This window comes from Mytilus californianus, unplaced genomic scaffold (assembly GCF_021869535.1).
Source record: "Mytilus californianus isolate M0D057914Y unplaced genomic scaffold, xbMytCali1.0.p SCAF_27, whole genome shotgun sequence".
In the NCBI taxonomy this organism is placed as follows: Eukaryota; Metazoa; Mollusca; class Bivalvia; order Mytilida; family Mytilidae; genus Mytilus; species Mytilus californianus.
The window spans coordinates 903,965-919,897 of record NW_026262676.1 but is presented as its reverse complement, the minus strand read 5'-3'; positions in this window follow the sequence as shown (position 1 = coordinate 919,897).

Genomic DNA, 15,933 nt, shown 5'->3' with positions numbered 1-15,933 from the left:
CATTTGATCAAGATAATTTTCTCAGATATACTGACAGTTCCATTAGATGTAAACATGAACCAACATAGCTTTGTTGAACAGTTTACATTTTTCAGTTAATTTAACCACTTTTTAGATAATTGTATAAGATGAAACCTTAAATCGTACCATATTTGATAGAAATTTGTATGAATGTAACACCAAACCTATCATCGGTGTATTAATAATTTTTTTCACATTTTACTGTAAATTTGACAACTTTTTTGATAATTGTATTTGATGTTACCTTAAATCGGTCATTTGATTGACATAATTTTCTAAGATGTATTGACAATTGTATTCGAATTCAAATTAAACCAACCACAGCTTTATTAAAAAATTGCATTATTTTTCAGTAAATTTTACCACTTTTTGGATACTTCATTCAGAAGTGACCTTAAATCAAATATATTCGAAAGATAATTCTACAGAATGTAATAACAAACCTGCCAACGGTGTATTGATAATTTTTCCACATTTTACTGTAAATTTGACAACTTCTCTGATTATTATATTTGATGTTACTTTCAATCGGTCATTTGTTCCATATCATTTTCTGAGATGTACTGACAGTTGTATCAGATGACCAACCACAGCTTTGTTGAAAATTTTACAATTTTGAATTACTTTAACCACTTTTTAAATAATTGTATTAGATGAAACTTTAAATTGACCATATTTTCTAGATATTTGTATAAAATGTAACACCAAACCTGTCATCAGTGTATTGATAATTTTCCACATTTTACTGTAAATTTGACAACTGTTCTGATAATTGTATCTCAAGTTACTTCGAATCGGTCGTTTGATCAAGATAATTTTCTAATATATTTTGACAATTGTATTAGAAATAAGCTTGAACCAACCACAGCTTTATTAAAAATATTACAACATTCTTTTGTAAATTTTGCCATTTTTTGGATGTTACTTTCAATCGGTCATTTGTTCCATATCATTTTCTGAGATGTACTGACAGTTGTATCAGATAGCCAACAACAGCTTTGTTGAAAATTTTACAATTTTGAATTACTTTAACCACTTTTTAAATAATTGTATTAGATGAAACCTTAAATCGACCATATTTGATAGAAATTTGTATGAATGTAACACCAAACCTGTCATCGGTGTATTTATTTTTTTTTCACATTTTACTGTAAATTTGACAACTTTTTTGATAATTGTATTTGATGTTACCTTAAATCGGTCATTTGATTGAGATAATTTTCTAATATGTATTGACAATTGTATTCGAATTCAAATTAAACCAACCACAGCTTTATTAAAAAATTGTTTTTCAGTAAATTTTACCACTTTTTGGATACTTCATTCAGAAGTGACCTTAAATCAACCATATTCGAAAGATAATTGTATAGAATGTAATAACAAACCTGCCATCGGTGTATTAATAATTTTTCCACATTTTACTGTAAATTTGACAACTTCTCTAATTATTATATTTGATATTACTTTCAATCGGTTATTTGTTCCATATCATTTTCTGAGATGTACTGACAGTTGTATCAGATGACCAACCACAGCTTTGTTGAAAATTTTACAATTTTGAATTACTTTAACCACTTTTGAAATAATTGTATTAGATGAAACTTTAAATTGACCATATTTTATAGATATTTGTATAAAATGTAACACCAAACCTGTCATCAGTGTATTGATAATTTTCCACATTTTACTGTAAATTTGACAACTGTTCTGATAATTGTATTTCAAGTTACCTCGAATCGGTCGTTTGATCAAGATAATTTTCTAATATATTTTGACAATTGTATTAGAAATAAGCTTGAACCAACCACAGCTTTATCAAAAATATTACAACATTCTTTAGTAAATTTTGCCATTTTTTGGATAATTCATTCAGATGTTACTTTAAATCGACCATATTCTAAAGATAATTATATAGAACGTAACACCAAACCTGCCATCAGTGTATTGATAATTTTTCCATATTTTACTGTAATTTTAACAGCTTTGTTGATTATTATATTTGATGTTACCTTAAATCGGTCAATTTATCAAGATGATTTTCTTTTATGTATTGACAATTGTATTAAAAGAAAACTTGAACCAACCACAGCTTTAATAAAAAAGAATCCAACATTTTACAGTAATTTTTGCCACTCTTTGGATAATTAATTCAGATGTTACCTTAAATCGACCATATTCTAAAGATAATTGTATAGAATGTAACACCAAACCTGCCATCGGTGTATTGATAATTTTTCCACATTTTACTATAAATTTGCAGCTTTTTTGATAATTATATTTGATGTTACCTTAAATCGGTCATTTGATCAAGATAATTTTCTCAGATGTACTGACAGTTCTATTAGATGTTAACATGAACCAACATAGCTTTGTTGAACAGTTTACATTTTTCAGTTAATTTAACCACTTTTTGGATAATTGTATTAGAAGAAACCTTAAATCGACCATATTTGATATAAATTTGTATGAATGTAACACCAAACCTGTCATCGGTGTATTTATTTTTTTTCACATTTTACTGTAAATTTGACAACTGTTCTGATAATTGTATCTCAAGTTACCTCGAATCGGTCGTTTGATCAAGATAATTTTCTAATATATTTTGACAATTGTATTAGAAATAAGCTTGAACCAACCACAGCTTTATTAACAATATTACAACATTCTTTAGTAAATTTTGCCATTTTTTGGATAATTCATTCAGATGTTACCTTAAATCGACCATATTCTAAAGATAATTATATAGAACGTAACACCAAACCTGCCATCAGTGTATTGATAATTTTTCCATATTTTACTGTAAATTTAACAGCTTTGTTGATAATTATATTTGATGTTACCTTAAATCGGTCATTTGATCAAGATGATTTTCTTTTATGTATTGACAATTGTATTAAAAGAAAACTTGAACCAACCACAGCTTTATTAAAAAAGAATCCAACATTTTACAGTAATTTTTGCCACTCTTTGGATAATTAATTCAGATGTTACCTTAAATCGACCATATTCTAAAGATAATTGTATAGAATGTAACACCAAACCTGCCATCGGTGTATTGATAATTTTTCCACATTTTACTATAAATTTGCAGCTTTTTTGATAATTATATTTGATGTTACCTTAAATCGGTCATTTGATCAAGATAATTTTCTCAGATGTACTGACAGTTCTATTACATGTAAACATGAATCAACATAGCTTTGTTGAACAGTTTACATTTTTCAGTTAATTTAACCACTTTTTGGATAATTGTATTAGAAGAAACCTTAAATCGACCATATTTGATAGAAATTTGTATGAATGTAACACCAAACCTGTCATCGGTGTATTTTTTTCTTTCTTCACATTTTACTGTAAATTTGACAACTTTTTTGATAATTGTAATTGATGTAACCATAAATCGGTCATTTGATTGAGATAATTTTCTAATATGTATTGACAATTGTATTCGAATTCAAATTAAACCAACCACAGCTTTATTAAAAAATTGCATTATTTTTCAGTAAATTTTACCACTTTTTGGATACTTCATTCAGAAGTGACCTTAAATCAACCATATTCGAAAGATAATTGTATAGAATGTAATAACAAACCTGCCATCGGTGTATTGATAATTTTTCCACATTTTACTGTAAATTTGACAACTTCTCTGATTATTATATTTGATATTACTTTCAATCGGTCATTTGTTCCATATCATTTTCTGAGATGTACTGACAGTTGTATCAGATGACCAACCACAGCTTTGTTGAAAATTTTACAATTTTGAATTACTTTAACCACTTTTGAAATAATTGTATTAGATGAAACTTTAAATTGACCATATTTTATAGATATTTGTATAAAATGTAACACCAAACCTGTCATCAGTGTATTGATAATTTTCCACATTTTACTGTAAATTTGACAACTGTTCTGATAATTGTATCTCAAGTTACCTCGAATCGGTCGTTTGATCAAGATAATTTTCTAATATATTTTGACAATTGTATTAGAAATAAGCTTGAACCAACCACAGCTTTATTAACAATATTACAACATTCTTTAGTAAATTTTGCCATTTTTTGGATAATTCATTCAGATGTTACCTTAAATCGACCATATTCTAAAGATAATTATATAGAACGTAACACCAAACCTGCCATCAGTGTATTGATAATTTTTCCATATTTTACTGTAAATTTAACAGCTTTGTTGATTATTATATTTGATGTTACCTTAAATCGGTCATTTGATCAAGATGATTTTCTTTTATGTATTGACAATTGTTTTAAAAGAAAACTTGAACCAACCACAGCTTTAATAAAAAAGAATCCAACATTTTACAGTAATTTTTGCCACTCTTTGGATAATTAATTCAGATGTTACCTTAAATCGACCATATTCTAAAGATAATTGTATAGAATGTAACACCAAACCTGCCATCGGTGTATTGATAATTTCTCCACATTTTACTATAAATTTGCAGCTTTTTTGATAATTATATTTGATGTTACCTTAAATCGGTCATTTGATCAAGATAATTTTCTCAGATGTACTGACAGTTCTATTAGATGTAAACATGAACCAACATAGCTTTGTTGAACAGTTTACATTTTTCAGTTAATTTAACCACTTTTTGGATAATTGTATTAGAAGAAACCTTAAATCGACCATATTTGATAGAAATTTGTATGAATGTAACACCAAACCTGTCATCGGTGTATTTATTTTTTTTCACATTTTACTGTAAATTTGAAAACTGTTCTGATAATTGTATCTCAAGTTACCTCGAATCGGTCGTTTGATCAAGATAATTTTCTAATATATTTTGACAATTGTATTAGAAATAACCTTAAATCGACCATATTTGATAGAAATTTGTATGAATGTAACACCAAGCCTGTCATCGGTGTATTTTTTTTTCTTCACATTTTACTGTAAATTTGACAACTTTTTTGATAATTGTAATTGGTGTAACCATAAATCGGTCATTTGATTGAGATAATTTTCTAATATGTATTGACAATTGTATTCGAATTCAAATTAAACCAACCACAGCTTTATTAAAAAATTGCATTATTTTTCAGTAAATTTTACCACTTTTTGGATACTTCATTCAGAAGTGACCTTAAATCAACCATATTCGAAAGATAATTGTATAGAATGTAATAACAAACCTGCCATCGGTGTATTGATAATTTTTCCACATTTTACTGTAAATTTGACAACTTCTCTGATTATTATATTTGATATTACTTTCAATCGGTCATTTGTTCCATATCATTTTCTGAGATGTACTGACAGTTGTATCAGATGACCAACCACAGCTTTGTTGAAAATTTTACAATTTTGAATTACTTTAACCACTTTTGAAATAATTGTATTAGATGAAACTTTAAATTGACCATATTTTATAGATATTTGTATAAAATGTAACACCAAACCTGTCATCAGTGTATTGATAATTTTCCACATTTTACTGTAAATTTGACAACTGTTCTGATAATTGTATCTCAAGTTACCTCGAATCGGTCGTTTGATCAAGATAATTTTCTAATATATTTTGACAATTGTATTAGAAATAACCAACCACAGCTTTATTAAAAATATTACAACATTCTTTAGTAAATTTTGCCATTTTTTGGATAATTCATTCAGATGTTACCTTAAATCGACCATATTCTAAAGATAATTATATAGAACGTAACACCAAACCTGCCATCAGTGTATTGATAATTTTTCCATATTTTACTGTAAATTTAACAGCTTTGTTGATTATTATATTTGATGTTACCTTAAATCGGTCATTTGATCAAGATGATTTTCTTTTATGTATTGACAATTGTTTTAAAAGAAAACTTGAACCAACCACAGCTTTAATAAAAAAGAATCCAACATTTTACAGTAATTTTTGCCACTCTTTGGATAATTAATTCAGATGTTACCTTAAATCGACCATATTCTAAAGATAATTGTATAGAATGTAACACCAAACCTGCCATCGGTGTATTGATAATTTCTCCACATTTTACTATAAATTTGCAGCTTTTTTGATAATTATATTTGATGTTACCTTAAATCGGTCATTTGATCAAGATAATTTTCTCAGATGTACTGACAGTTCTATTAGATGTAAACATGAACCAACATAGCTTTGTTGAACAGTTTACATTTTTCAGTTAATTTAACCACTTTTTGGATAATTGTATTAGAAGAAACCTTAAATCGACCATATTTGATAGAAATTTGTATGAATGTAACACCAAACCTGTCATCGGTGTATTTATTTTTTTTCACATTTTACTGTAAATTTGAAAACTGTTCTGATAATTGTATCTCAAGTTACCTCGAATCGGTCGTTTGATCAAGATAATTTTCTAATATATTTTGACAATTGTATTAGAAATAACCTTAAATCGACCATATTTGATAGAAATTTGTATGAATGTAACACCAAGCCTGTCATCGGTGTATTTTTTTTTTCTTCACATTTTACTGTAAATTTGACAACTTTTTTGATAATTGTAATTGGTGTAACCATAAATCGGTCATTTGATTGAGATAATTTTCTAATATGTATTGACAATTGTATTCGAATTCAAATTAAACCAACCACAGCTTTATTAAAAAATTGCATTATTTTTCAGTAAATTTTACCACTTTTTGGATACTTCATTCAGAAGTGACCTTAAATCAACCATATTCGAAAGATAATTGTATAGAATGTAATAACAAACCTGCCATCGGTGTATTGATAATTTTTCCACATTTTACTGTAAATTTGACAACTTCTCTGATTATTATATTTGATATTACTTTCAATCGGTCATTTGTTCCATATCATTTTCTGAGATGTACTGACAGTTGTATCAGATGACCAACCACAGCTTTGTTGAAAATTTTACAATTTTGAATTACTTTAACCACTTTTGAAATAATTGTATTAGATGAAACTTTAAATTGACCATATTTTATAGATATTTGTATAAAATGTAACACCAAACCTGTCATCAGTGTATTGATAATTTTCCACATTTTACTGTAAATTTGACAACTGTTCTGATAATTGTATCTCAAGTTACCTCGAATCGGTCGTTTGATCAAGATAATTTTCTAATATATTTTGACAATTGTATTAGAAATAACCAACCACAGCTTTATTAAAAATATTACAACATTCTTTAGTAAATTTTGCCATTTTTTGGATAATTCATTCAGATGTTACCTTAAATCGACCATATTCTAAAGATAATTATATAGAACGTAACACCAAACCTGCCATCAGTGTATTGATAATTTTTCCATATTTTACTGTAAATTTAACAGCTTTGTTGATTATTATATTTGATGTTACCTTAAATCGGTCATTTGATCAAGATGATTTTCTTTTATGTATTGACAATTGTTTTAAAAGAAAACTTGAACCAACCACAGCTTTAATAAAAAAGAATCCAACATTTTACAGTAATTTTTGCCACTCTTTGGATAATTAATTCAGATGTTACCTTAAATCGACCATATTCTAAAGATAATTGTATAGAATGTAACACCAAACCTGCCATCGGTGTATTGATAATTTCTCCACATTTTACTATAAATTTGCAGCTTTTTTGATAATTATATTTGATGTTACCTTAAATCGGTCATTTGATCAAGATAATTTTCTCAGATGTACTGACAGTTCTATTAGATGTAAACATGAACCAACATAGCTTTGTTGAACAGTTTACATTTTTCAGTTAATTTAACCACTTTTTGGATAATTGTATTAGAAGAAACCTTAAATCGACCATATTTGATAGAAATTTGTATGAATGTAACACCAAACCTGTCATCGGTGTATTTATTTTTTTTCACATTTTACTGTAAATTTGAAAACTGTTCTGATAATTGTATCTCAAGTTACCTCGAATCGGTCGTTTGATCAAGATAATTTTCTAATATATTTTGACAATTGTATTAGAAATAACCTTAAATCGACCATATTTGATAGAAATTTGTATGAATGTAACACCAAACCTGTCATCGGTGTATTTTTTTTTCTTCACATTTTACTGTAAATTTGACAACTTTTTTGATAATTGTAATTGGTGTAACCATAAATCGGTCATTTGATTGAGATAATTTTCTAATATGTATTGACAATTGTATTCGAATTCAAATTAAACCAACCACAGCTTTATTAAAAAATTGCATTATTTTTCAGTACATTTTACCACTTTTTGGATACTTCATTCAGAAGTGACCTTAAATCAACCATATTCGAAAGATAATTGTATAGAATGTAATAACAAACCTGCCATCGGTGTATTGATAATTTTTCCACATTTTACTGTAAATTTGACAACTTCTCTGATTATTATATTTGATATTACTTTCAATCGGTCATTTGTTCCATATGATTTTCTGAGATGTACTGACAGTTGTATCAGATGACCAACCACAGCTTTGTTGAAAATTTTACAATTTTGAATTACTTTAACCACTTTTGAAATAATTGTATTAGATGAAACTTTAAATTGACCATATTTTATAGATATTTGTATAAAATGTAACACCAAACCTGTCATCAGTGTATTGATAATTTTCCACATTTTACTGTAAATTTGACAACTGTTCTGATAATTGTATCTCAAGTTACCTCGAATCGGTCGTTTGATCAAGATAATTTTCTAATATATTTTGACAATTGTATTAGAAATAACCAACCACAGCTTTATTAAAAATATTACAACATTCTTTAGTAAATTTTGCCATTTTTTGGATAATTCATTCAGATGTTACCTTAAATCGACCATATTCTAAAGATAATTATATAGAACGTAACACCAAACCTGCCATCAGTGTATTGATAATTTTTCCATATTTTACTGTAAATTTAACAGCTTTGTTGATTATTATATTTGATGTTACCTTAAATCGGTCATTTGATCAAGATGATTTTCTTTTATGTATTGACAATTGTTTTAAAAGAAAACTTGAACCAACCACAGCTTTAATAAAAAAGAATCCAACATTTTACAGTAATTTTTGCCACTCTTTGGATAATTAATTCAGATGTTACCTTAAATCGACCATATTCTAAAGATAATTGTATAGAATGTAACACCAAACCTGCCATCGGTGTATTGATAATTTCTCCACATTTTACTATAAATTTGCAGCTTTTTTGATAATTATATTTGATGTTACCTTAAATCGGTCATTTGATCAAGATAATTTTCTCAGATGTACTGACAGTTCTATCAGATGTAAACATGAACTAACATAGCTTTGTTGAACAGTTTACATTTTTCAGTTAATTTAACCACTTTTTGGATAATTGTATTAGAAGAAACCTTAAATCGACCATATTTGATAGAAATTTGTATGAATGTAACACCAAACCTGTCATCGGTGTATTTATTTTTTTTCACATTTTACTGTAAATTTGAAAACTGTTCTGATAATTGTATCTCAAGTTACCTCGAATCGGTCGTTTGATCAAGATAATTTTCTAATATATTTTGACAATTGTATTAGAAATAACCTTAAATCGACCATATTTGATAGAAATTTGTATGAATGTAACACCAAACCTGTCATCGGTGTATTTTTTTTTCTTCACATTTTACTGTAAATTTGACAACTTTTTTGATAATTGTAATTGGTGTAACCATAAATCGGTCATTTGATTGAGATAATTTTCTAATATGTATTGACAATTGTATTCGAATTCAAATTAAACCAACCACAGCTTTATTAAAAAATTGCATTATTTTTCAGTAAATTTTACCACTTTTTGGATACTTCATTCAGAAGTGACCTTAAATCAACCATATTCGAAAGATAATTGTATAGAATGTAATAACAAACCTGCCATCGGTGTATTGATAATTTTTCCACATTTTACTGTTAATTTGACAACTTCTCTGATTATTATATTTGATATTACTTTCAATCGGTCATTTGTTCCATATGATTTTCTGAGATGTACTGACAGTTGTATCAGATGACCAACCACAGCTTTGTTGAAAATTTTACAATTTTGAATTACTTTAACCACTTTTGAAATAATTGTATTAGATGAAACTTTAAATTGACCATATTTTATAGATATTTGTATAAAATGTAACACCAAACCTGTCATCAGTGTATTGATAATTTTCCACATTTTACTGTAAATTTGACAACTGTTCTGATAATTGTATCTCAAGTTACCTCGAATCGGTCGTTTGATCAAGATAATTTTCTAATATATTTTGACAATTGTATTAGAAATAACCAACCACAGCTTTATTAAAAATATTACAACATTCTTTAGTAAATTTTGCCATTTTTTGGATAATTCATTCAGATGTTACCTTAAATCGACCATATTCTAAAGATAATTATATAGAACGTAACACCAAACCTGCCATCAGTGTATTGATAATTTTTCCATATTTTACTGTAAATTTAACAGCTTTGTTGATTATTATATTTGATGTTACCTTAAATCGGTCATTTGATCAAGATGATTTTCTTTTATGTATTGACAATTGTATTAAAAGAAAACTTGAACCAACCACAGCTTTAATAAAAAAGAATCCAACATTTTACAGTAATTTTTGCCACTCTTTGGATAATTAATTCAGATGTTACCTTAAATCGACCATATTCTAAAGATAATTGTATAGAATGTAACACCAAACCTGCCATCGGTGTATTGATAATTTTTCCACATTTTACTATAAATTTGCAGCTTTTTTGATAATTATATTTGATGTTACCTTAAATCGGTCATTTGATCAAGATAATTTTCTCAGATGTACTGACAGTTCTATTAGATGTAAACATGAACCAACATAGCTTTGTTGCACAGTTTACATTTTTCAGTTAATTTAACCACTTTTTGGATAATTGGATTAGAAGAAACCTTAAATCGACCATATTTGATAGAAATTTGTATGAATGTAACACCAAACCTGTCATCGGTGTATTTTTTTTTTCTTCACATTTTACTGTAAATTTGACAACTTTTTTGATAATTGTAATTGATGTAACCATAAATCGGTCATTTGATTGAGATAATTTTCTAATATGTATTGACAATTGTATTCGAATTCAAATTAAACCAACCACAGCTTTATTAAAAAATTGCATTATTTTTCAGTAAATTTTACCACTTTTTGGATACTTCATTCAGAAGTGACCTTAAATCAACCATATTCGAAAGATAATTGTATAGAATGTAATAACAAACCTGCCATCGGTGTATTGAAAATTTTTTTTCCACATTTTACTGTAAATTTGACAACTTCTCTGATTATTATATTTGATATTACTTTCAATCGGTCATTTGTTCCATATCATTTTCTGAGATGTACTGACAGTTGTATCAGATGACCAACCACAGCTTTGTTGAAAATTTTACAATTTTGAATTACTTTAACCACTTTTGAAATAATTGTATTAGATGAAACTTTAAATTGACCATATTTTATAGATATTTGTATAAAATGTAACACCAAACCTGTCATCAGTGTATTGATAATTTTCCACATTTTACTGTAAATTTGACAACTGTTCTGATAATTGTATCTCAAGTTACCTCGAATCGGTCGTTTGATCAAGATAATTTTCTAATATATTTTGACAATTGTATTAGAAATAACCAACCACAGCTTTATTAAAAATATTACAACATTCTTTAGTAAATTTTGCCATTTTTTGGATAATTCATTCAGATGTTACCTTAAATCGACCATATTCTAAAGATAATTATATAGAACGTAACACCAAACCTGCCATCAGTGTATTGATAATTTTTCCATATTTTACTGTAAATTTAACAGCTTTGTTGATTATTATATTTGATGTTACCTTAAATCGGTCATTTGATCAAGATGATTTTCTTTTATGTATTGACAATTGTATTAAAAGAAAACTTGAACCAACCACAGCTTTAATAAAAAAGAATCCAACATTTTACAGTAATTTTTGCCACTCTTTGGATAATTAATTCAGATGTTACCTTAAATCGACCATATTCTAAAGATAATTGTATAGAATGTAACACCAAACCTGCCATCGGTGTATTGATAATTTTTCCACATTTTACTATAAATTTGCAGCTTTTTTGATAATTATATTTGATGTTACCTTAAATCGACCATATTCTAAAGATAATTGTATAGAATGTAACACCAAACCTGCCATCGGTGTATTGATAATTTTTCCACATTTTACTATAAATTTGCAGCTTTTTTGATAATTATATTTGATGTTACCTTAAATCGGTCATTTGATCAAGATAATTTTCTCAGATGTACTGACAGTTCTATTAGATGTAAACATGAACCAACATAGCTTTGTTGCACAGTTTACATTTTTCAGTTAATTTAACCACTTTTTGGATAATTGTATTAGAAGAAACCTTAAATCGACCATATTTGATAGAAATTTGTATGAATGTAACACCAAACCTGTCATCGGTGTATTTTTTTTTTCTTCACATTTTACTGTAAATTTGACAACTTTTTTGATAATTGTAATTGATGTAACCATAAATCGGTCATTTGATTGAGATAATTTTCTAATATGTATTGACAATTGTATTCGAATTCAAATTAAACCAACCACAGCTTTATTAAAAAATTGCATTATTTTTCAGTAAATTTTACCACTTTTTGGATACTTCATTCAGAAGTGACCTTAAATCAACCATATTCGAAAGATAATTGTATAGAATGTAATAACAAACCTGCCATCGGTGTATTGAAAATTTTTTTTCCACATTTTACTGTAAATTTGACAACTTCTCTGATTATTATATTTGATATTACTTTCAATCGGTCATTTGTTCCATATCATTTTCTGAGATGTACTGACAGTTGTATCAGATGACCAACCACAGCTTTGTTGAAAATTTTACAATTTTGAATTACTTTAACCACTTTTGAAATAATTGTATTAGATGAAACTTTAAATTGACCATATTTTATAGATATTTGTATAAAATGTAACACCAAACCTGTCATCAGTGTATTGATAATTTTCCACATTTTACTGTAAATTTGACAACTGTTCTGATAATTGTATCTCAAGTTACCTCGAATCGGTCGTTTGATCAAGATAATTTTCTAATATATTTTGACAATTGTATTAGAAATAACCAACCACAGCTTTATTAAAAATATTACAACATTCTTTAGTAAATTTTGCCATTTTTTGGATAATTCATTCAGATGTTACCTTAAATCGACCATATTCTAAAGATAATTATATAGAACGTAACACCAAACCTGCCATCAGTGTATTGATAATTTTTCCATATTTTACTGTAAATTTAACAGCTTTGTTGATTATTATATTTGATGTTACCTTAAATCGGTCATTTGATCAAGATGATTTTCTTTTATGTATTGACAATTGTTTTAAAAGAAAACTTGAACCAACCACAGCTTTAATAAAAAAGAATCCAACATTTTACAGTAATTTTTGCCACTCTTTGGATAATTAATTCAGATGTTACCTTAAATCGACCATATTCTAAAGATAATTGTATAGAATGTAACACCAAACCTGCCATCGGTGTATTGATAATTTCTCCACATTTTACTATAAATTTGCAGCTTTTTTGATAATTATATTTGATGTTACCTTAAATCGGTCATTTGATCAAGATAATTTTCTCAGATGTACTGACAGTTATGGAACCCCTATATTCCGCCACTTTGACATTTTTTATCACAACCTTTTTGACCACGGCAAAGACCGTTGTCATATTGACATTCTACCGCCAAAGATTTACTTTCACGGGGCGGGGTCTCAAGATGGTATTTGTGACCCGCAGTCCCCTGTATGTGCTTTCTGCCTAGTTTGATGGTTCAAGCTCTTATGGAATCTATTTTATGACAAATAAACAATGTAAGTTTAATATGCATGTTTATCTTGTATTATTAATTTAATAATTAAACGGGAAAAGATTTCAAATAAAAAAAAATATGTAAAGGATGACTCCAAGTTAGTATTCAATTGTAACCAATAAAAGTGTAGTTACAGAATTTTTCTGCTCTTGGGCACCACTTTCATTGTTCATTTCAGAAAAAAATATCTTGGAAGCTAGATTTGTTCTGAATTTACACATGGCCCAGGCCATGATGTTCGAAATTCATCATGAGCATTAGGGAGGAATACAAATAACAAACATCTCAGCCCAGGCCATGTTTGTATTTACAACAAATTAACAGTTTTCATGAATTGTTTCTATTCTAATAGTCAAATACAATCAACAAGTATATACATGAAATCAAAGTTGGAGTACACATTTTGCGGTTTTGTTACCATTACTATATCGTTACTTCTGATCAATCGCAATAATTGCAAAATGTGTACTTCACTGATTTATTAAATGTATATTCTTGTCTTTGAAGACACCACACTTGCTGGTGAAATGTCAACCAATAAAAAATACATTTATTTCATGTTAATACATTAACATTTGTAGAAATTCATCAATGATAAAAGTTCCAATAAGTATAAAGTAATTAAATTGATATGTAACTGGTATATGTTAAAAAATAATAATGAATTCTCCACATACTAATATTCATTGGAATATGTTGAATTAGTTTGAAAAAAAACTTAATCATGCTATTTCTCCTCTAAGAGATATTCTGATATTGATTAGAATTGTACATACATTACTGGCCTCCACTATGGGCGGACTCATGAAGTTATCAATACGGTCTTGGTAATTTGCTAGTGCAAATGGTACTGAATCAAAGCATTTGTTCTGTATAGAGAAAGAAATAAGAATTATATTGTTCAGGGTATTTTGCAATAAGTACATACTTTATTCGTAGCAAGTTTGACAAATATTTTATACTGATTTTTACAAATGTGGCAGTAATCCACTATTCAATTATGACCAGTCAAAATTCAAGTTTTTAATTATTTTGATGCTAGTGTCACTAACAATAGACACACCGGGCATATAAATAACTAATAGCCTAGTACCTTTAATAAGTATCTACAGACGAAATATGTACAATTTCCTATCCTAAGGAGCTGCTTTCACCCACAACGACTAACACTAAGTGAGTTCAATACCTCACATTGATATGTGTTGCAGGTCAAATTAGCTGATACTTTCTTTATAGTATATAGGATTAAAGGTTGAAAATCAATAAACCAGTTATTTCGTTTTCTTTCAGATAACGTCTAGACATTCATGGAGAAATAGATGGATTTAGTCAAATGGTGACATTCCTAATTTCGAGCACAAACAACAGTGTTTGATAAATTTATAGATGCCAACAGTGAATATGATTTACCATCTTGGATCAGATGTGATCATGGTGTAGAGAATGGAGATGTATGCTTATAAATGGAGCACATTCGAGGTTCTGGTAAAGGAAGTGATATAAAGGGGGAAAGTCCCAGTAATGTTTGGATTTATGATTAATTTGTTTATATGGAAAATGAAAACATAGAAGACACTGAACAAATGATTGATGGAGACCGAGAACAATGATCTGATTGTCCAATGACGGAACAAGGCACAGTTGTTATGTCTCCATGTATGTACTTAACAATGCTGATAATCTAAGTTTAAAAATGATATGTTATACAAATAAAACAATTTTCATATGCTAAAAAGTAACAATATGTTGATAGTTTTTGTCATAAAGGAAACATATACCTGCATGGTGTCATTGTATCTTGAGATATCCAATGATATTTTCTTTAATAATGTATTTCTTAGCTTATTTAACGTTATAAACCTGCATGTCATTTAATTTTTAATTTTTTTTTATTTAGAGAGGAAAAGGGGATCGAAAGGGAAATTTAAGGTAAAAACCTCAGGAACACCACAACAAATTGAAAGAAAAAAGCGAGATAGGGAAAGAAATGATACTGCTAGAACCCATCAGATGTTCGTCAAATTGGCGAAGGCTTCAGTTG